General features: G+C 39.4%; 1 pseudogene; it reads left to right on the plus strand.

Moving 5' to 3' along the window:
* Window positions 1–19,297: 19,297 nt before the first annotated feature.
* On the plus strand, window positions 19,298–24,059 carry LOC125261934 (annotated as a pseudogene).
* The last annotated feature ends 791 nt before the right edge of the window (window positions 24,060–24,850 follow it).

A 24,850-nucleotide genomic window follows, 5' to 3' on the forward strand; every position in this document is an offset into this window, starting at 1 on the left:
CAAAGCACTTATGCACATCCTGTGTGCAGAATGATGCGCTTCTACACCCGTATGACCTTCATTCATCTTCAGAACACAAATTAAGATATTTTTGATGAAATCCGATGGCTCAGTGAGGCCTGCATTGGCAGCAAGATAATTAACACTTTCAATACCCAGAAAGTTACTAAAAACATATTTAAAACAGTTCATGTGACAACAGTGGTTCAACCTTAATGTTATGAAGAGACGAGAATACTTTTTGTGTGCCAAAAAAACAAAATAACAATTTTATTCAACAATATCTAGTGATGAGCTTTACGAATCTTTTGTTTCGAATCAGTGGTTCGGAGCGTGTATCAAACTGCCAAAGTCACGCCCCCCAGTGGTGAATTATTGAAATTTCGAAACACTTATGACTTAACGAAGCCTCGTTTACTGAAATCATGTGACTTTGGCCCTCCGAATCCCTGATTCGAAACAAAAGATTTGTAAATCTTCATGAAGCAGTGTTTTGAAATCGCCCATCAATAGATATTGTCATAAAGTCGTTATTTTTTACAAAAAAACAATTTTTGGTGCACAAAAAGTATTCTCGTCGCTTCATTATATATTAAGTAGGGCTACACAATAATTAATCGCGACTGCAAAATAAAAGTCTGTGTTAACAATATATGTTTGTGTTCTGTGTATAATAATTATGTATATATAAATACACACACACATATATATATATTTAAGAAAAACTTTATTTATTTATACATGCATATATTTCTTAAATTTGTACATGTATGTGTGTGTATTTATATATACATATATTTTATACACAGAACACACACATATATTATGTAAACACAGACTTTTAATCATGATTAATCGTTGTGCAGCCCTAATATTAAGGTTGAACCAGTGTAGTCACATGAACTGTTTTAAGTATGTCTTTAGTAGCTTTGAAAGTGTTAATTATTTTGCTGTCAATGGAGGCCTCACTGAGCCATCAGATTTTCATCCTTCTGCCATCCTACACACAGGATTCCTGCACTTTCCACGACATAAAAAAACAGCTCATACCGCAGGAACGATATCACGGAAAAATGTGGTGGTTTTGAAACAGTGACATTTTCAAACTGCGGTTTACCTTGAAACCGGTAACCGGCCCATGCCTACCCACAGGTATCGATCTTTTACGTGTTGCATCAATACATATCATTAGACATGTGTCGATCTATATGACCGATGACTATATGATCTATATCGATGACACCCCTATTTTAAAGACTGAATGTGAGCACCTCATTAAGATCATACATCATTGAGGGTATTATTATAAATAGTTACAGACCTCTTTCACAAAACCCGTGACGAATATCGTTGCCCAGACGTCAGTCAGACTGAAGTGGTCTTTCTCATAGTAATATTTCTTCAGTTTGTCTAATGCATCTGTCCAGCTGACTCCAGGACCATTGAGTCTCTGGATGATCTTGTCTTTCACAGTCTCTAGTTTGGTGGACCAGTCTGGTTCCTGATATAAGGAGGCCATACACCTTCAGAGGAACAACATACTCTCATTTTTATTCACCACATCTGTGTGTGTGTATGTGTGTGTGTGTGTGTGTTTCTCAGTGTTCATACCAGGTGGATCCAGAGACTCCGCTCAGATAAAGGACACAGTCCAGAAGACCTGTTTTCTGGAGCTGAACCAGGGATCCCAGCAATCCCACCATGGCTCGTTGTCCTCCTCCAGAACCCAGTAATGCAATATTTGGCACCTCATTCTGAAACACAGATTGATTTAGCAAAACATTTGATGTTCATCAGATACAACACCATTTGTAAGAGAAAAGGAATAGCCAGGCAGGTATGAAGTAGCCTATAAATAAGGTTTTACCTGACTGCAGTGTATCTGAAGCTTCTGCAGGCTTTGTAGAACAGCTTTTCCTCTTTTGCCAACAAACTCCTTCTCCTTCTCATTCAGAGAGGGTTCGATTCTCACCTCAACACTGCAGAGACAGACTGAATTTAACATCACATACTGCTATTTTTATTTTAGATTTAAAGAAATCTTAAGTGCATTTTGAACAGTTGTTTGCAGAATTATCCAGTTTGTAATAGATGTTAATTGTGTAAGTAATGCAGTTCAGAACTTATAGGTGATATAATGGATTGCACAGATTCCATCATAGAAATCTGAGCAGAATTACCTTTCCTGGGGTTTGGATGCACTCATCTATAAAACAATAGAGTTGACATTAAAGTTAAAGTCTACAATTCAAAAACTAATAGGGAACAACTTTTGATCAACTTTATAGTTCTTTTGATAAAAAAAAATAATTATACTTCGAATGTCAATTATTAAGCCACTGCTTTTGTTTTTTAATGTAAGCCGCTAACAGTGCAAGTTATAGTGTTTACTAGTTTGCACCATTGATTTTGGTGAAGTTTTGATTATGAATTAAAGTTCTTTATTGAAAAAATCATTCATATACTGTTGTCATACTGTTATAATGACATTAAGCCTGTTAATTTGCCCTGTTGTAAAAGCTTTAAAGCATATACTCACTGTTCTTGTGTAGTCTTGTAAAATCTTGAGACTTCACCAATAGCAACTCAGCAGCCGTCGACTCTCAGATCGGACAGAAGAGGCTCTTTTATAGGACTCTGAAAGTCTAGACTTCAACGTAGGAGGTGATAAACCTGAACTCCAGAGAACAGTAAAAGTTTTCCATGTAATTTCCTGGTACAGATAGATTTTTATGTGTCTATCTGTAATAAATAAATTGGCGTGTCCTTGAGACAACAGGCAAACGAGTGGAACTGAAAATATTAGTGAATACTTGAAATACTTAGTATTTGACATCGCCAATAAACATTCATGGATTTTAAGCGTATCATATACCGCCGCTATACCTGAAATAAACCTCTACAAATGTATATGGTAAAAAATATATATATATTAATAAAATAAATAAATATATTTTCTACCAACATTTTTTGTGTATTTTTAAAAATATATTTTCAAAATGTAAATATATTTTTCAAAAGCATTTAAAAATATATATTTTTGAACTTCATATATTTCAAACCAAGAAAATACATTCACGTCACATTTGAAGAAAAGAAATCACAGCTATATTTTAACTGAATTTTTCTAGTAAATTTTTCTGTTACCAAGTATTGACTTACTGCCATGATTGCACTTATTCTCTCTGCTCCACTGCCAGCTTTGCTCTTTCCTCCTACAAAACAGGAAGACGAGTTAGAATTAGCCTTTTATACACTTCTGCACTGCATTTTCACTTTTACAAATTAAGGGATTGTGCAATCTCACAAAGGCAGATTATTGTGTTCTAATTAAAAATAACTATCTCAGATTTTACATCAGTTTTTGAAAGAAGACTCTTATGCTCATGAAGGCTCAATTTATTTGATCAAAAAATACAGAAAAAACAGTAATATAGTGAAATATTATTACAATTTAAAATTTTCTATGTTAATATACTTTAAAATCTAATTTATTTCTGATCAAAGCTGAATTTTCAGCATCATTAATCCAGTCTTCAGTGTCACATGATCCTTCAGAAATCATTCTAATATGCTGATTTGAAAATTCAGCTTTGCATCACAGAAATAAATGATATTTTATAAATCATATTAAAATAGAATAACATTATTTTCAATTGTAATAATATTTCACAATATTACTGTCTTACTGTATTTTTGATCAAATAAACACAGGCTTGATGAGCATAAGAGACTTCTTTCAAAAACATCAAAAATAGAAATGTTTCCAAACTTTTGAATTAATTTACCACAGTAGCACGCGTGCGATACAGGTTTGAATGTATGTAAGACAGAGCTGTTTTTTGTGTGTCGTGTGTTTGTTGTGTGCGAGATTAATCTAGTGCGGCACGATTAACCAAAATCGCAAAATTCACTGAGATCAGAGTGGATCGATCGGTTTGCAGTAAATGCTGCTTCATCTATGGAAGCGTTGTGAATCTGATTCAGTTATAATGTGCATTTGACAATTAACTCGTGCCAGACATCTTTCCAAACTTCTAATGAGAAGAAGTGTTTACAAACTTGTTGCCCAACAAAAGAGAACATTTAATGACATGTTTTTACTACAAACTCACTTCATAATGTTTAAAATAACTTTGTTTTGTGATCTGACGTGGCTTCATATAATAGAATGAGGCAGAAATGATATTGTTTTACAGTAGGCTATTCTATACAGTGATAAAGGCATTGTTGATTAGCATTGCATTATAACTATAATTTATTCTTATGAGAATACACAAGACAAGATGTCTAGAAGAACACAGATAAACCATATATTGTCACAATTATATGTTTCTGTCTTCATGTTTCATCAGTCAAAATGTCTCTATCTGTGTTTTATTCTGCTACAGCGATAGATGGATGCTTTTGTCCATATAAGGGATTTCCTGGAATGTCATAAGGTTTATGACTTCTTTGAGTCTCACTTGTGGACTTTCTGCACAAGTGCGCCCTCCGGCTACGAGTATGAATGAAACAGAAACTATTTTTTGGGTAAAAATAGGAAAAATAATACTTCTCTCTAAAGAAATTTGAAGTAAACATATGCAAACCCATACGTTTTTCTCCAGTGGATGCATAAGACAAGTTAAGAAATTAGACTCACAGATTTTTTTTCATAATAATGTAATGCTTGATATTAAAACTTTAGACCTTATGTGTAATTCTTTTTAGTATTTATGGCACCATAATATTTTCAAGTGCTCAACCAAAACGGATGGATGTCATGTGGATTGTGATTAGTGATATTGGTATATACAGTATGAGCAAAATTGACCTAATATTAAGCAAGAGGTGTTATGTTCCTGAAGTCTGGCATTTTTGGCAAATAAAAAGACATGTTTGTGTGAAAATATTTATTGTTACGATTTGTATTTTGGGTGCCCTGTATGGAACATTAATCCTCTGTCAGTCACATGCCCGTTTAAGTGATGAACTGCACTACTTGTAGTTGTTTTCAGAGATGGTAACAGATGTTTTATACTTATGCTAAAATTGTGTGGCCTGTGCTACAAAACTTTGACCAGTGCCATGTGCATGCATATGCATACTTAGTATGTGTAATTCTTTTTAGTATTTATGGCACCGTTGGTCACTGTATGTTAAACTATGACAGTGTAGAAGTTTGTATCAGTGCATGATATAGTTTTAATGTTCTGTTCCAGTGAAGTCCTGACAAAAAAGCTTTATCTAATTGTGCTTGCATGGGTTGTTTATTATTATGAGACTGTCGTGACCATGCCAAAAGAATAATCTCCAGGAGAGTTCAACAACGGCCCAGATGAGATGAGTCCTTCTGGAGTTTATGAGTAACCTCTAACCCTTACCAAAGTTTTATAACATATAGAGAACAAAGAGTGTCAAAGATCTCTTTAAATGACCTCATTTGTGTAAAAAACAGAATACCATGGTTGGATGTTGCTAAAGTTATCTGTGCTGTTAGTCTATCAGAACCTGTAGAAAAGATGTCAAATGATTATCCGTACTAGTGTTTCTGGATCCTAAGTTTAAGAGTGGAGAACTTGTTTTTAGTAACCTTTCTTTCAAATGATTGAACTTCAGCTTTGACTCCTGGTCTTCACTGAGCATATTGATCTCATTATGGGGTCTAACTGTAATTCCCCTACAGCGGTCATCAACAAGATCACCATTTGACTGAACCCCACCTGATAGTCTTTAGAGTTTGAGAGAAAGCAGAGAAAGCAGAGCACAAACAACAACAACAAAAAACATTTCCACTTCTATACATGTCCTAGGACATAACAGTTTTGAAAAATGTAGTAGTCTAGAATTACGTCATATCTAATGCATCTGCTCAGAAGGGCCGGTAGTTGTCAACATGTCAACTTGCTTTTTTATTTTTTATTGGATTGATAAGTCACTCTTTATATTTCAGCTATGGTTATAGTGATTGATAGTGGTACCGGATGCTTCCTGTTATTCTCAACTATCTAATGATTATTGTGCCACACATGGCGATGATAATAACTGGAGTACATAACACAATTAAAGTAATCATGCAGTTCATGATCACTTTTAGTTCTCTTACAGTTTTTTTCAACTGCTGACACACAGAATCCTTACTTGTCACACAATTTCTGAAACCTGACACTCAAACACCAGAACCACACACCAAATCTGCAAAACCATACACTAATTCTTGGCCTTTGACTCATTTTTCAATTTCATAAAACACTTTTTTCAAAACACAACACACAATTCTCTATGTAACACATAAAAATCTATCAGGAAGTATCTTCATTTCATTTTTCAAACACAAACAATCAAAATGCCACACTAATTCATCAGTGCCTAACTCCTCACATGTACAAACGTGCATTGCTTTACTTAACACCAACCAATCAAGGCTTTAGAATAGGCCTATAAATAGGCCAAAAGGTCAAGTTATAGGTTTTGAACAACTTTTCTGTCATGATCACCAGTTGGAGTGCCCTGGTTGGTCACTAGAGGGCACTCCAACCCGGACTGTTCCTCACCACACTTTTGGACTGCTTTCCCTATGCATAACCCAACTTCCCGGACTCATTATCCCATTCATCGCACCCAGCTGTTTTGTCAAAAAATAAGTTGTTCATTAGTGTCTGTCTATTTATACCTGGTTTGTTTCTGCTTTTGTTAGGTTGGTTTCATTTACGCTCACTGATTTCACTGTTTGTTTTCTGTTGACTGCTCTATGGATTTTTGACCCCTGCCTGTCTGATTACGTTTTGGATTACCCATTAAAGCTGCACATGGATCTTACCTTTTGTCTCTGTGCCATTCCGTGACATTTTCTGTTGTCTACTTGCTTCCATATCCACATGGTGATGATCGTTGTCCCTATGCCATAACACTAACCACAAAGAACATAAACATAAACACAAAGTCAAAATGCACTGGTATTACTTGTGGGGACATTTGGTCCCCTGCCAGGACACACATACACAAAATTATGCTAGTTTTTTTTTTTTTTTTTTTTGTCTAACTACACATAGTTGATGTATTTTTTTGTACTGTGCAATACTGTATTCACAACCACAAATGCTTACAGTAAAAAAAAAAAAAGTTTGGTTTCAATCTTGCTTTCATGCTTACCATGAATTTTTCAACATCTCTCTGCCAATTACTTTCAGTCTTGTACAGAAATGTACATAGGAGCACATGAAAGAAGAGCTTTAGGTTTTGAATAACTGTGTGTATATGATATATCCAAAAATAGAATATTATGGCAAAGGTGTTTGCAAAGTAAGGCAAATGTTTGCTTTTGAGATGTGTTTGTGATATTTTGAATGCAGTGTTTCATTTTGCAAGAGATGTGAGGCATTTTGCATTTTTTGTGTGCAATTCTTGGATTTGTGTGTAAAGTTTTGAAAAAAAAGAGGCAAAGTTTTAAAAATGTGTGTAAGCAGTTGAAAAAAAACTGTAAATAGTTTAAACAGGCAGTGCTTATTTTACATCCCTATTTTGATTTCGATTACAGTGGTGAAAGTCTTTCTACTTTCAAATCATATAAATCAGCAATTAAATCAATTTCCTCTGAACTCTCACACAAGACTCATTGACTATTTATTACCTCGGCTTTTTGATTTTTGTAAATAATTAAATGAAGTATAAGTTAAAGATTTGTAAGGGTTTATGGGTCCCACTTTATATTAGGTGGCCTTAACTACTTACATCAAAAAATAAGTACAATGTACTTATTGGGTTCATGTTGAATTGGAAAACACTTTTGCTGCTATTGAGGTGGGTTTGGTGGTATGGATAGGTTGAAGGGTGGGTTAAGGTGTAAGGGATGGGGTCAATTACAGAAATTAATTACAGATGTAATTACATACAGGTGTTTTTAAAATATAAGTACAATGTAAAAACATGTATGTACACAATAAGTGCATTGTATCAAATGATTCATTTAAATGTAAGTACAAAGTAGTAAAGGCCACTTAATATAAAGTGGGACCGGTTTATGAATACTGTTATTTATGTGCTACTATAAACACAAAGGCTATTGCTGTTAAACGCAATGACGTTTTAATGCAGCCCAACATGTTTAAGGTTAAAGTTCAGATATTAACATGCAGTTGAGTATTAAAGTGAACCCTGGGTATTAAGACTTGTATGGCTTAATATAACGTAAATGACGTCTCTTACTGAAATATGAAAACCCATGAAAGATTTACGTTATTTAAAAAATCCATTACATATTTGATCGACATTACGTTATTTAAAGGCAACAAGCACATTAGATTCCATTTAAAAAGATAAGGAATTTAATCAATGCCATGTACAATGAGCACACTCGGGCCCTAAAAACTGCAGCCAGAAAATGGAGCGTAGCTGGAAGAAAACAAAACTAGAAGTATTTCGCATTTCGTGGAGAGAGAAAATGATTGAGTACGAAAGGCCTTAAAAACTGCTAAGCTGCCTATTTTTCAATACTCTTAGAAGTAAACACAACCCTGGTATTTGTTTGATACAGTGGCTAAATTAACAAGAAATAAAGCTTCAACTTCTGATGTTTCCAAAGACAGCAGTAATGATTTATGAACTTCTTTACTTGCAAGATGATAATATTAGAGAGAAAATTATAACTGCAACCGTCTAACAGTATCGTGCAGACCTTGCATTGTAGTGTCCCTTTCATTTCATTTACTGCTTTAGGAGAGGAAGAATTGTCAACTTGTTAAATCATCAAATCAACAACATGAGACCCTATAAACTAAGCTATTGAAAGAGATGCTTCCAGATCATAGCCAATATTGTTAATTCATTGTCATTAGGATACACAAAAACTTTTAAGCTGGCTTTATTAAACCTCTTATTAAAAAACCACAACTAGATCCTAAAGAATTAGTCAATTATAGGCCAATCTCAAATCTTACTTTTCTGTCAAAAATACTAGAAGGCAGTTTCATCGCAACTATGTTCCTTTTTAGAAAGAAATAATATCTGTGAGGATTTCCAGTCAGGATTTAGACCGTACCATAGTACTTATGGTAGTTATGGTACTCATTAGAGTTACTAATGATTTGCTCTTATCATCAGATCGTGGTTGTATCTCTCTCTTAGTGTTACTGGATCTTAGTGCTGCATTTGACACTATTGATCACAATATTCTCTTAAATAGACTTGAAAACTACGTTGGCATTAGTGGAATTGCATTGGCATGGTTCAAATCATACTTATCTGACCGTTATCAGTTTGTAGTAGTAAATGATGAGATGTCATATTGATCACAAGTTAAATATGGAGTACCGCAAGGCTCAGTACTAGGACCGTTGCTTTTCACTCTGTACATGCTACCCTTGGGAGATATCATTAGGAAGCATGGCATTAGTTTTCACTGTTATGCTGATGATACTCAGCTCTATATTTCTACGCGCCCTGACGAAACTTACCAATTCACAAAATTAACAGAATGTATAGCTGATATAAAAAACTGGATGACCAGTAATTTCCTACTACTAAATTCAGAAAAAACAGAGATTCTAATTTTTGGACCGAAAACTTCTTCACGTAATAACCTAGAATATTGTCTGACACTTGATGGCTGCTCTGTTAAGTCTTCGTCGTCAGTTAGGAACCTGGGTGTGCTCTTTGATACCAATCTTTCATTTGAAGGCCATGTTAGTAGCCTCTCAATGAAGAATGCAGAACAGTAGTTCAGCGTTCATGACCTCGAGGTTAGATTACTGTAACGCTTTACTGGGTGGTTGTTCCACTCGCTTGATAAATAAACTACAGCTCGTACAAATGCAGCAGCTAGAGTTCTTACTAGAACTAGGAAGTATGACATATTAGCCCAGTTCTGTCGTCACTGCATTGGCTTCCTGTTAAACATCGTATAGATTTTAAAAATCTTGCTAATTACTTACAAAGCACTAAATGGTTTAGCCCCCAGTACCTAAGCGAGCTCTAAATGCATTATAGTCCTTCACGTTTATTGCGATCTCAGAATTCAGGCCAGCTGATAATACCTAGAATATCCAACCGCAGGTGGTAGATCCTTCTCCTATTTGGCACTTAAACTGTGGAACAATCTTCCTAGCATTGTTCGGGATGCAGACACATTCTGTCAGTTTAAATCTAGACTAAAAACGCATCTCTTTAACCTGGCATACACATAACACATTATAAATTTATATTTTCAAATCCGTTAAAGGATTATTAGGCTGCATAAATTAGTTCAGCCGGAACCGGGAACACTTCCTATAACACCAGATGTACTCGTTACATCAGAAAAAGAATGGCATCTACGCTAATATTAGTCTTTCTGTTTATCCCGAGGTTTACCGTAGTCAACCGGATTCGGGCCGTATCCAGATGAGACCGAGGACCGGCGCCTTGATACGACCACAACGCAGCCCTGAAGTATCAGCAGAGATCGAGTCGACTAGATCATCCATTGTGAAGGCCTCATCGACACGACAGCCAGTGCCACAGTTTCCTCAAAATTATAATCACGATTATTAATTACATTTATTCTATCAAAAAGAGTAATGTAATTATGGCTATTTTGCAAGTTCTTTACCAACCTACAATTCACCCAAAAGGCCTGTAGGTGGCACAACGACTTAATTTAGGGTGTTTTCACACCTATGGATCGCTTGTTTTGTTCCGAAACAGGGACTAAATTTGTTACAATGTTGCTTTTTTTTCTTGGTTCGGTTCGCTTTCACATAGCAACATTTCAAAGCATACCAAAATGCGTTAAGGCAAGTCACGTGCGAGTAAAACTGTCCTCTTATTGGTCAGAATTTTCTCTGCGTCATCCATCAAAATAATGATTGACAAGTTCACTCCATGCATTTATTGTGGCTTTATTTGTAACTGTCGAGACACACGCAAACACTTTATAAATGTAGCCGTCTTTCCTGCTGTTGAATTACACTACATATATTAATGCTGCGGCAAATTCAAACGCGCTCTCTCTCTTTCTCTCTCGGTCCGTCTCTGGTTTCCCAGCGCTGTCTAGTAGTAGGCGAACTGTTGTCAGTGTGTCGAGAGAGACATTTTATAATGAAGCAGAGCGAGGAAAGGCTTCGTCGGGACAGCATTCTCACACGGAGAAGTGCAAATACACAACAGAGGCGCTCGTTGGTTTTCAGCTGTGGTAAATAATGTGCTCACTCACAGAATCAGACACTACCGCTTTTTATATCACATTTGCCGTTATGAATTATGATGTCATTTGGTTCGTTGGTCCGTTAACTGGGTCGGATTGCTTTCACATCTCAAGCGAACCGCTCCAGAGTTCGTTTGAAAGCGTACCGAGACCACCTCTTCAAGCAGGTCTCGGTACGCTTGTTTGGTCCGCTTTTGGTGCGCACCCGAGTGCGATTGCTGCTTTCACACCTGCCCAAACGAACCGCACCAAAGGGGGAAACGAACTCTGGTACGATTCAACCGAACTAAATGAGGCAGGTGTGAAAGTACCCTTAACCAACTATGATAACTTCGTTAGATGGTAAATCAATACAAAACATGGTTTTGGTGAGCGCTTTGTAATATGTATTCACATTAGATTTTAAAGCAACAAAATTCGTTTGCAATAAGACAAACCAGATTCAAATTGCCCGGCAAATTTGTAAAGCAAAGAACAATCATTTCTAGCTGATCAACATTATGAAAACTGGTGAAACCTTTTAGGAACTTCAAAAGATAAAACAGCGAAACTCCTAATATTACTTCCAATATTTCCAAATTATGTTCATTTTCATAGAGCGGGCCAATATCGTGACGATTATTTAAAATCAATCGGGAGAAGCAGATATCGTTATCGTGATTAAAATCGTGCAGCCCTAATTTAATTTAATTTGACTTGACATTTGATATTCAACAGTATTCTTGACATTTATTCAACAGTGCTTCATCTGCCTGCATTGACACTATTCTTTAAAAGGAAAATTATATACCAATTATCAATGTAAAGCTGCTTTGACACAATCTGCATTGTGAAAGGCGCTATATAAATGAGGGTAAATTAAGACTTGTATGGCTTAATATTACGTAAATGACGTCTCTTACTGAAATATGTAGTAGAAAACCCATGAAAGATTTACGTTATTTTAAAAATCCATGATATATTTGGACACTGGGGGTGCCATTTTATTTAGGTGCACAGTGCATTGTACGTCGATGACGTCAAATTGTTGCACTCGGTGAGCTAATGACACTGTAATATTGCTATTTTTACCCCAACACAACTTGGAATATAATATACGATGCCACATTGTGCAGCTTTTGGTTATAATAAAAGAAGTGATGTAAGTCTTCACTACTTTAATAGCGATAAGAAGAGGAGAAACGAATGGGAAGATGTCTGTGGACGAATAAAACTTCCTAAAGACCCACATCTTTGAGGCTTTTAGACCACAGCTACTGAAAGAGCTTTTGTGGCTCTTTCCACCATGACACAAAATTATAGGGGACCTATTATGCCCCTTTCACAAGATGTAAAATAAGTCTCTGGTGTCTCCAGAATGTGTCTGTGAAGTTTCAGCTCAAAATACCCCACAGATCATTTATTATAGCTTGTCAAATTTGCCCCTGTTTGGGTGTGAGCAAAAACACGGCATTTTTGTGTGTGTCCCTTTAAATGCAAATGAGCTGCTGTTCCCCGCCCCCTTTTCAGAAGAGGGCGGAGCTTTGACAGCTCAACAACAACAAAGCTGGAGAATCTCACGCAGCCAAAATGAGGATTGTCAGTAACGGTGTTCAGCCTTACATTGTTCAAACTGGAGTCGACACTGATGGAGAGACTCAGGAAGAAGTTACAACTTTTAGAATGAAACTGGACGTTTCTGAATGGTTAGTGGATAAATTGATGTAGTTGCTGTGGAGTTGATTCAACTCATCCACTAGCATGTTCATCTTTTGTGTTGAATTGACCCTCGTTTGTGAAGCAGTCCGGCGTAAAATGACGGCATGTCAACAACACTCTACTACAACAACTCTTCCTCTTCTCTAAAGCAGCCCAACATGGCCCCGCCCCCTTTGTTGTGTGTTCTCGGGGGTGGGGTTTATGTAAATTTTAGGGTTAGTGATGTCACCAACCCGGGAAGAAGCTCGTTTGTAGTCCCTACTAGCCGTTTGTTGTAGTCCTTAAAAAGAGAATTCTGAAAAAGAAAATATCTCCTTTGCATTGAACTTTGAGTGTCGTAACTGCAGATGTTGTTTATGATCAGACAGCAACATTACACACTAACTAAAGTTAAAAAAGTGAAATCATAATCAACCATCCCTTTAAGTCACTGAACACTGAATACTAATTATTGGTATTAGATTATTGCATTATTTAGATTATTGCACTTTTTCTCAATCAATTTGACACATTTCTCGAAATGAATGTAATAATAATAATAATAATTATATATATATATATATATATATATATATATATATATATAAATCTAGCTTTGAATTTGAGGGTGTACATGTTCTACAGTTTACTGGACACAGAATAGTAAAATTTATCTGATATAAAGTACTGTTACTTTGTACTGTAATTATACTGTATAGTATAAAACCCTGTCGATGATTCTAGGATGCATTTTCTAAAGCACAATCACTTGTGCTCCTGTTTATATTAAATGTGTGCTGTTTGAGTTTACATAGTGACACATAGTTAACATAGTTACATAGTTAACTATACCACTGTATGTGAGAACATGGTTAAATCACTGTAAAATAAGGGCATTTTTGTGTAGAGTTTTGCAGAAATCATTAAGTAAATTGGAATGTGTGTGAAAACACGTGTTTATAGTTTTGAGAAATGTGTCTTTATTTTGAGAATGAATCATTTATAGTGTAGCAATTGAGTAAAAAGCACAGTTTATCTCAGTGGCATCCAAGCTGAGATGTTTGGACTTTGGTGCCGTCTTGTTAAATTCCTGTAAAGAGAAGTTGTTTCCCTCAAAATACAAAAAAACAAAAACTTGTGGCCACAATGTATGTAATGATTCGTCACTAGAGCTGGGATCCATTTGCATGCTTTATTGTACAGAATCGAAGTCAGACAGGCAGGGTCAAACAAGGGCAGACAGGAACAGCAGAGACAGGCAGGATCAGTGGTCAGATTACAGGCAATGGTCAGTACAGGCAGATATCACTCACAAGCGGTAAACAAGGCAAGGGTCGAGACAGGCGGCGAGGGTTCGTTAACGGTAGACTACAGGTTCAGCAACAGGCAATCAGACAGGATATAAACGCTCAGAAATGTACACCGTGGCAATACAAGACTTCGCGGAGCAGGAATGGAACTGAGAGTCTTTTATAGTCCTGATAATGAGTCACAGCTGGCGGGGTAATCAGTCCGAGGTAGAGGCTTATGGGAAATGTAGTGTGGTGTATGTGTGAGTGTGTTAGTATTCTGGTGAGGGCTCCCTCCGATGGCCAGAGGAGGGAATCACGGAGTCGACGCCGAGGTCGTCCACGTGGACGTGGGGCTGGTCTCTCTGGGTGCCGTTGGTGGAATTCCTCCACTAAGCTGGGGTCTAGGATATCATCCGAGTTGACCCAGGATCGTTCCTCTGGACCGTAGCCCTCCCAGTCGACCAGATACTGGAGTACTCTACCCCGACGTCGGGAGTCCAGCAGTTCACGGACTCGATAAGCCTCCTCGCCCTCGATCATGATGGCAGGGGGACCCTGGTCACCGGGCACCTCCTCTCCCTCCTCGCTGGGACCATCGGCAGGCTTGAGCAGGGATACATGAAATGTGGGAGAGATGCGAAAATGATTAGGCAGAGCTAAACGGAATGAAACAGGAGTGATTTGAAGTGTTATTTTGAATGGACCTACGTACCTCGGACTTAATTTCTTGCAAGGGAGTCTGAGACATAAGTCTCATGTCGACAGCCAAACCCATTGGCCAGGACGGTACTCAGGTCCAGGACGACGATGCCGATCAGCCTGTTCCCTCAGACGGCGGACAGCGTGCTGCAGGTGGGTATGGGCTCTGTTCCAGGTTGCCTCACTGCGATTCATCCAGTCATTAACAGCGGGCACGTTGGTGGGTTCACCGGACCAGGGGAACAGAGGTGGTTGGAATCCCAGCACACATTGGAAACGGGTAAGACCGGTGGCAGGTTTGCGGATGGAATTTTGGGCATACTCAGCCCATAGCAAGTAGCGGGACCAATCGTTCTGATGATGACTGCAGTAGCTACGGAGGAAGCGAGTCAGTTCTTGGTTCAAACGTTCAATCTGTCCATTAGATTGAGGATGGTAGCCAGAGGTCAGGCTGACATTAATATTTAGGGCTTGACAGAAAGCGGTCCATAAGCGGGAGGTGAACTGAGGACCGCGGTCAGAAACGATGTTCTCGGGTAAACCATGTCTCCGACATCATAGTTACTCTCAGCGGCCGGAAGTTTTCTGGAATAAAAAGCACAGGGATATAACTTCGATGGATTACCTTGTCTTTGTGAGAGTATGGCCCCAAGACCGGTGCTGGATGCGTCGACTTCAACTATGAATGGGAGTGATGGATTTGGATGGTGTAATATGGGAGCTGTTGTGAAACGTTCCTTTAGGTTTTGGAAGGCTTGGACGGCGGGAGATGACCACTGAAGGTGAGTACTGCCCCTCTTAACCATGCTCGTGAGGGGTGCGGCTATAGTACTGAAGTTGCAGATGAAGCGACGACAGAAGTTTGCATAGCCCAGAAAACGTTGCAGCTCCTTGAGAGTGTTAGGACACGGCCAATTGAGGATTGTAGCAACTTTCTTCTCATCCATTGCTACGCCTTCTGGACTGATTATATATCCCAGGAACGACGTGGACGTTTGGTGAAACTCACACTTCTCAGCCTTCGCGTAGAGTTGATACTGGATTAGTCGTTTGAGAACCATTCTGACGTGCTGCACATGCTCCTCCATGGTGTTCGAATAGATCAGGATGTCATCTATGTAGACAATAACAAACTTGTTAAGCATATCCCTGAAGACATCATTCATGAAAGCTTGAAAGACAGATGGACTATTGACAAGCCCGAAGGGCATAACAAGATATTCATAGTGCCCATTGGCTGTGGAAAAAGCGGTCTTCCACTCGTCCCCCTCCTTAATGCGGATGAGATTGTAGGCACTGCGGAGGTCTAACTTTGAGAAGAATTTGGCTGAGCGAAGTTGCTCGAGGGCTGCTGGTACCAACGGTAGGGGATATCTGAATTTCACAATGATTTCATTCAAACCTCGATAATCGATGCAAGGACGGAGCCCACCGTCCTTCTTGCTCACGAAGAAGAAACCCGCTGAGGCCGGAGAGGTGGAAGGACGAATGAACCCTTTAGCCAGTTCCTCCTCTATGTACTTCTTCATGGATTCCGACTCGGGTTGTGACAGAGGGAAAATACGGCCCTTGGGTGGTGTTGATCCTGGAAGCAGATCGATTGCACAGTCGTAAGAGCGGTGAGGAGGTCATTTTGATGCACGCACCTTGCTGAAGGCTATAGCCAGATCCAGGTATTCGCTGGGCAGATTGAGGTCTGACGGAATCTCAGCAGTTTCAATAGATTTGGTGGACTGGATAGAGCCGATGGGTAGGGATGGTTGGTTTGACAGGCATTTTTCTTGACATTGTTCGTTCCAGTGCGTGATCTGGCCATCTCTCCAGCAGATCTGTGGGTTGTGTGTACGCAGCCAGGGGAGACCTAGGATGATGGATGAAGTGGAAGTGGGTAAGATATGGAACTGTATACTTTCAGTATGAAATAGGCCGGTCTGCATGGTGATGGGTTGAGTGATCGAGCTGACGCGTCCCGAGCCCAGGGATCGGCCATCTATTGCTTCCACTGTGAGGGGAGAGGAACATTGGATTAGAGGAACATTATGTTGTTGGGCGTAACTCAAGGACATGAAGTTCCCCGCGGCCCCTGAGTCCAGCATAGCAGACGTGGTGAGTAGCAGATCATGAATTTGGAGCGTAATGGGCACAGACACACACATTTCAGAGGTGTAGTAATGGTTGGAATCACTCACCGAACGTGGTTTTTCAGGGTGTGAACGGACCGGGCAGTTATTTCTCATGTGACCGGGGTTACCATAGTACAAACACAGACGATGGGTTAAACGGCGACTTCTCTCCTCCTCAGACAGATGGTAGGAATTAATCTGCATGACTTCAGGTGGTTCTGTGTCCACAGAAGGTGTGGAGTGGGTGGAGCGTCGCTGACTGGATTTACGAGCTCTCATGAGGTTATCAATCTGAATGGCAAGTTCAATGAATTGGTCTAAACTTCTGCCTTCGTCACGGCAAGCGAGCTCCGATTGCAATTCCTGTGTTAACCCTCTGCGGAAGCATACTTTTAGAGAATCACTCACCCAGTTCTTCTGTGCAGCCAACATACGAAAAGCCAATGCATACTCAGCAGCTGTTTTGCGACCCTGATTCAATTCCAACAAAGGATCCCCAGCTCCTTTGCCATTGCTGGGATGATCGAACACCTCCTTGAATCTCCGCATGAAGTAATCGTAAGACGGAAAAGCAGTCCTATCATCTCTCCAAACAGCAGTTATCCATTCAAGAGCTCTCCCGGTGAGTAATGAACAAACGAAAGCGATCTTACCGGTATCATTGGAATACATCACCAGTTGCTGACTGAGATACAGGGAGCATTGTAGGATGAAGCCTTTACACTTGGAGGGATCACCGTCGTAATTATCGGGCAGTGAGAGATGCGGGTTGGCTTGAGATGGCGTCTCTGCCACGTGGGTAATGGCGGCCGCCGCAGGAGGTACAGAAGGAGTGGGCATTTGGAGCCCTTGCAGCGCTTTCACCAGGTCCTCGGTAATAGAGGTAAGGCGGTTGAGTTGGTGCTGATGAGCTGCTAGTTGGCTAGCTTGGGCAGACATTGTGGCACACAGAAAAGCAGCTGGATCTTGTGTTGGCGAAGTCTTCTGTAATGATTCGTCACTAGAGCTGGGATCCATTTGCATGCTTTATTGTACAGAATCGAAGTCAGACAGGCAGGGTCAAACAAGGGCAGACAGGAACAGCAGAGACAGGCAGGATCAGTGGTCAGATTACAGGCAATGGTCAGTACAGGCAGATATCACTCACAAGCGGTAAACAAGGCAAGGGTCGAGACAGGCGGCGAGGGTTCGTTAATGGGAGACAACAGGTTCAGCAACAGGCAATCAGACAGGATATAAACGCTCAGAAATGTACACCGTGGCAATACAAGACTTCGCGGAGCAGGAATGGAACTGAGAGTCTTTTATAGTCCTGATAATGAGTCACAGCTGGCGGGGTAATCAGTCTGAGGTAGAGGCTTATGGGAAATGTAGTGTGGTGTATGTGTGAGTGTGTTAGTATTCTGATGAGGGCTCCTTCCGATGACCAGAGGAGGGAATCACGGAGTTCGTCTCTGTGACAGTGTACAGGATGTTGATCCCTCAACATCGAGGCCATGACTTCACAAAACGAAGTGAACTGAATGGCGTTTCTTCCCAGACGCCATTACCTACAATCAATCGAGATGAATCGAAAGGCTACTTTCTGAGAGTTAACTTTCAGAAACTTCAACCAGTGTTGTGTCATGTGAATATGGGGCCATTCAAACTGAAAGCGTTTTTGTGTCTGTCTGCACTCTTTTTGTTTTTATTTAAACATGAATGTCTTTGACAATGACTATGCTGGAAAATCCACCTAGACCAGCTCAACTAGTGATTTGGAACTTGTTAGCTGGTTTGACCACTCAAACGCACACACACACACACACACACACACACACACACACACACACACACACTTTACTTTGAAATACTTTAAAAACTGTTTAAACTGTTTTTCAGTAAAAAAAACTAATAATAATAACTGCTAAAAGAAATAATTGAGTCTATAAGTAATGCTCTTGTGTGCAAATGTATAGCCTATAAGTGTTCAGACCAAATGCGGGTGACAGTGTGGTTTACAGTAGCAGTTCTCATGCTGAAGAACATGTTTCTCAACCAGTGTCGTGTCAAATCTGTTCCTCTTAGGTTAGTGGTTATGGTGGTTAGACAGTGAATCATTCAACACAACACTGGTAACAGTCAGCACTCGCTCTCTAGAAGGAAGATTTAATCTGTTGAGGTGTTTACAGAATGATTGTAGGTTAAAACTGCCTGAGCTCTTATTATTGACCACGTCACCATAAGTTGCTCTTGAGGGACAGTTCCTATTACAGTAAAAGTGTACTGTAAATCAACACCAAATAATTAGTGTGGATATTAATAAGAGAGCTGTGAAGCAACACTTCTCCATCATGCACTGGCACAGCGTCACTATACTGTATATCAACTGTAGCCGGATTGAAACACTCATTCGCTCAGATCAGAGGAAGTTAACAAACACAGGAGGAGCTGATGATGTTTAGAGAAAGAGTTGTGAGCGTATAATGAAGAGGAAGACTGACAGAAACAGAAAATGTCTGATAAGTGTGATCTGTGTCTGCTGGGACTGATCATTCTCTGCTCACTTCTCACAGGTAAAGAAATCTGTACTTTCTCTAAAGACATTTAGTGGAGTTAGTCTGGGAAAGAGTTCATTTGAACATGATCAGTTTATTCAAGTTGTGATCTCAGAGTTGTGTATTGATACATACAGTGTATTATTCCTGATACTGGACATAGAGTCACACTCAAACATCTGATGATCAACATTATCTTCATATTAAGAGTGTGTGAGTGATCTGAACAGCTCTCTGATGAAGAAAAAACAGTTTATTCTGGAGAGTGTGTTTGCTGTAGGTGAAGAAAAGACTGTATGATTTGAATCTTCTGCTTTTTATGCTGATATGTTTTATATTTTCATTTATTAATATATAACATAATGATCACTCAGATGTACTTGTGTTTCAGGTACCAGTGGAGTGAATAAGACTCATGTGTTCATCAGTTCTGGTGAAGATGTCCATCTGCCCTGTAATAATGCTCTTTCTGACTGCAACTCAGCTACATGGATCTATAACAGTTTCAGACATTCAGTGACAGTTGAACTGATTACTGGAGGGAAAAAAGAGGAAAGACTCAGAGAGACATGAGAGACTGAGTCTGGGGTCTGACTGCTCTCTGAACATCAAGAACGTCACAAAAGAAGATCCTGGATTATACACCTGCCGACAATATGTGAATGACAAACAACAAGGAACTGATACACATGTTTATCTGCATGTTCTTCATGGTAATTTTATGATTATGTGGTTAATTTAAAAAGGTCCCACTCCTCTCTTTAAACTCTTTAAAAGATTAAAGTCTGTAATGTGATTTGTGTCTTGTGTTCAGTTTCATCATCATCCTCACAGACTGAGATCAGTCCAGGTCGCTCTGTGACTCTCTCCTGTCAGTTGTATACATATGACGGATTCCTCTGTGATCTTTGGGACCGTTCTGAGGGAATTCAGCTGTTGTGGGTGAATCAGGCTGGTGTTGATCTGACGACAGACTCCAGATATCAGATATCAGCTTCAGGACTCTGTATCATCAATCTGACTACAACACTCCTGAAGGAAGATGACAACAGAGAGTGGAGATGTCGGCTTACTCACAGAAATCAAGTCAAGACCTCAGTCACATACACTGTCAAGTATTCAGGTTAGAGTCACATTCATCCTGTAAAGGGCCTGATTGAAGACACACAGACCCAAGATTAAACGTTCTTTTTAGGTACTTTGAGGTACGGGCTGTCAAACCCTACTTCATCTCAGCCGGAGGGACAGGCTCTATTGCGTCCTTCGTCAGGAGGACTGCAATCTCATGATGCAGGACAGGACAGCACTGAACCTGGGGGGACGCCTGGTGAACTAAATCGTATAGCTCAGGGGTAGGCAAGTTCGGTCCTAGAGAGCCACTGTCCTGCAGATTTTAGCTCCAACCTTAATCAAACACACCTGAACAAGCTAATCAAACTCTTCAGGATTACTAAGGCTATAGGCAGCTGAAGGTTTTTTTCAGGGTTGCCTACCCCTGGTATAGCTGAATCTGATTGTCCGAATGAGCCAGCGGGACATACTGGGAAGCGTTAACCAGGCTCCCAGACTCTGTACAAGTTGCACCAAAGGGACAACAGACGTACCCGCAGGAGGGCAGTGAGGGGAGCCCAGTGTCCCGGAGTAGAACCGGTGAGTTTGGTGCACTTACCTGGCTCCGTGGGTCCCCTGAGGGACTGGGCATGGAGGTGTGAGGGTCCTTGAAACGTGAACTCCCCATCCGTGGTGAATGAGGGTGTGGCCGAGAGTGAGGAAGCAGAGCGTCGTTCACTGTCAGCAAAGACCCAGTATGGCCCAGAGAAAACTGCACTTTATTGAGAATGTAGGTATCACTGGCGCTGGGGCCAGCGGCGGAACAGAAAGAACCAGACCAGCCCGTGGCAGATTGGTGGCAGTTCAGGGGGCCATGATGGTACAGGTAGTTCAGAGGGCCAGGGTGGCGCCGGCAGTTCAGGGGCCCAAAGAGGGGCTGGTGAGGATCTCTGTGTGGCCCAGACACACATAAATGTTAGAGTCTTCATGGTGAGTTCAGTGCTCTCTGGGCTGAGCTCTGGGGTCCTCGAATCCAGTCTTTTGTGTGTGTGTGTATTTCAAGTTCTAGTGCGACAAATTAAAAAAAAAAAAAATTAAATATTCATTTCGGGTCAAAATGACCCGAGGAGGGGATGAGGTTATAGACTATAGTTTGTGAATTTTTTCACAGTCCGGTTTTGGTCTGATAACCCTTCCCTGACTCCAGAACTTCACCATTCTGATGTGAAATCTTTCACAGATTGGCTCTACTTTTTCTGCTGTCTTCATACATACTGACATTGTGAAATGGTAGTGATCAAAGCCATAAAATGCATAAAAATGCTTAAAATTCGTAAAATTGACCTCCTACATGGGTCATACATGAAATATTGCATAAATCAGAATAGTCTATTTGAACCTAGTATGACCCATGTCAGAGGTCAGTTTTAGGAATTATAAGGATTAATAATGTGATTAATTCCGGACAAACTGAAGGTTTATGGGTGAAATCAATGAAGGTTAAGAAGAAATCGAGCCAAACTACAGCAGCAGCTCCTACACAAGGTTCATGATCACATGATCACTGTCACACATCATCAGTCTCTCTCTTCAGTGGTTTGCACTGGCTCTCACAGACTGGTTTATCATCACAAATGTCATCTACAAAAATTATGTACAATAAATCGACATATGACCTGTCTTGAAACTGACCTCAGAGGACATATTAATATTACTCTGATATTGTTGCAGTGTTGTTGTTCGGCCAAAACGTTTTGTACGTTGTGTTTTTTTAGTACACTATTTTTGTACACTATTTTTTTGTGGAAGCTTTAAGATAATAAACACTTTAAAGCTGCTGAATTATGAAGTGACACCAGTATCTCAGAGGACCATCACTGCTGTAATAAACTTACTGAACTTTCTATAAAATCCTCATCACAAGCATCAATTTACTTCATGATAAATATGGATAATTATGCTATTAAATGTGTCATTTATCATTTTATTTGTAGTTGTTGCTTTTATATATTTGCAGTAATGCTGAAGCCTGTCTCTATAGTCTCTCTCTCAGTGATTGGGATTGTTGGCGCTTCATTCGCTGTTCTCCTTCTTGCTCTAATTCTCTGGGTGATTCTTAAAAAAAGAGCAGGTGAGTTTTCAGAGTTTCTCATATTTTGTAACAACAGACAAAAAATCCAAAACACCTGAATAAATAAATGTGTAATTTAGACAGATTTCCTCTAAGTGAAGAGAAATCAGTGAGTTAATAAAATAATGTTTCTATTTTACAGCACTAGAATTCTTCTAGACTCTATAAAAACTGATTATCATCTGCATTAGAGATTGTTTGATCATAAATATTCCCGTTACATCATGTTTCAGATAACAGAAGAAGGACTGATGACTCTGTGGTGAGTATTGCAGGTTGATCCATGAGTTATTAGTGTTTATAAGCTGACCAGGAAATATGACACTCTTATTAGTCAGATTAGATTATGACAAGTTAGTGTATTTGTACTGTTTCTGGTCTAAAATAACAGATTATGATAAATATGGTGGAACCGCTGACACAATCAACATTTCCATTCATCCTACTCCCAGTGAACACTATGATTAATCTTCAATAATCTGTGTATATTTGACAGTTACTGTGGTACATTTCACACATACTTTTCCTGAAACATTTGCAGCATCTGTGTAAGATAGTAGTGACGGATCAGCCTTTAATAGCTTGGTTTGTCATATTTCCCTTGATATTTAGGAGCAGAGAGATGATCATGTGACTTACACTGAGGTCACTGTGTGCAGTAAAAACCAAGGCAAAAAGAAGAAGGTGAGCAAACACTTCCATGATGTTGTCCAGCTTCTCTCAGCATGACCTACAGTATATCGCTTTTATTCTTCTATGCAGTTCTTCAAAAGTTCTGTGTTGAATTGAGCTCAAACATCATGCTGTAATAACTGTGTTGAAACAATAACTGTGATGTTCATTCAGGTTCACTGTGATGATAAAGTGACGTATTCCTCCATCAGAGGAGCAAAAGTTGGAGCTCCAGAAAACTGCAGTGAACTTTATGCCTCTGTGAACCAGAACCATCACAAATCAGTTGAATAATTATACAAAAAACACACAAACAGAGGAAAATGAATCTAATATAATTGACTCCTAATGGTTTCTTTCAGTGGCATTATAAATACTTTCAGTGTCCATAAAAAAATGTCTTTTACATGTTAACAAACAAACCCAAGTGATGCTCTGATTTATTTTGCTCAGTTCAGCATGTTATTGTACAGTTTCTGTCTGCTTGTTGATCAGTTAATGCTAGTGTCTTTATTATTAATTCAGGGTCTGCAGACGTGCACAAAGTCTAGAAAATGAGGAAAGTTTTACTCTCTTAGATAATTCTCATTAAATCATGTATTTTCTTGGCTTATTATGAGAACAGGCAAAGCTTGATGATTTAAGCGTTTATCACAATATATCAGGAATGATAATTTGGTGTTTTAACCATTTGAGCAGCTGCTTTCAGCAATGATTGTAAAATTATATTTTATTTGTCATTAATAAAATAGTCTATGTTAAACATGTCTCTTTATGGTGAAATATATTTTCCATCATTACACATATTGCCTTGTGCAGACGTGACACAGAAACCTCTGATTGAATGGCTGTATATCAATGGAAGAAAGCATGTCTGAGAACCATTAGAGTTTTTGCCCATTGCTTGAACACTATAGACCCATGCTTAGACTAAAGTAACACAACTTGAAGCTTTTGTTACCATACCTCAAACACATGTACCCATACCTTAAACAAAAGCGCTGCTTTGCACTCTAGTTGCAATTCTGCAACACACTTACTCCTTTATGCAACACACTTGGTCCTGCACACTACACACTATTTCATACATAAGACACTTTGTTCAAAAATGAAATCTCAGGGTGCCATTTGGAAAACACATGTATCCAAAATACAAAACACATCAGGTAATTGCAACCACTCAAATACACACCTGAAGGCACTTGCAAAACTGAACACCAATCAGCCAGCTACAAAAAGCCCTCAGTTTAGCCATTTCAAGAACTTTGCAAGCATGGATGGAGAGAGAGCAAGAGGCAGACCAAGAGGAGGAGGAGGAGGAGGAGGAGGAGGAGGAGGAGGAGGAGGAGGAGGTGGTGGTGGTCAGGGTCGAAGAGGCCATGCACGGACCCCTATTTCAGATGATATAAGAGCAACTTTGGTGGACCATGTCATCAACCATGGCCTGACTATGAGGGAAGCTGGGCAGAGAGTCCACCCACATCTAAGCCGCTTCACAGTGGCATCTG

Source organism: Megalobrama amblycephala, unplaced genomic scaffold (assembly GCF_018812025.1).
Source record: "Megalobrama amblycephala isolate DHTTF-2021 unplaced genomic scaffold, ASM1881202v1 scaffold531, whole genome shotgun sequence".
NCBI lineage: Eukaryota > Metazoa > Chordata > Actinopteri > Cypriniformes > Xenocyprididae > Megalobrama > Megalobrama amblycephala.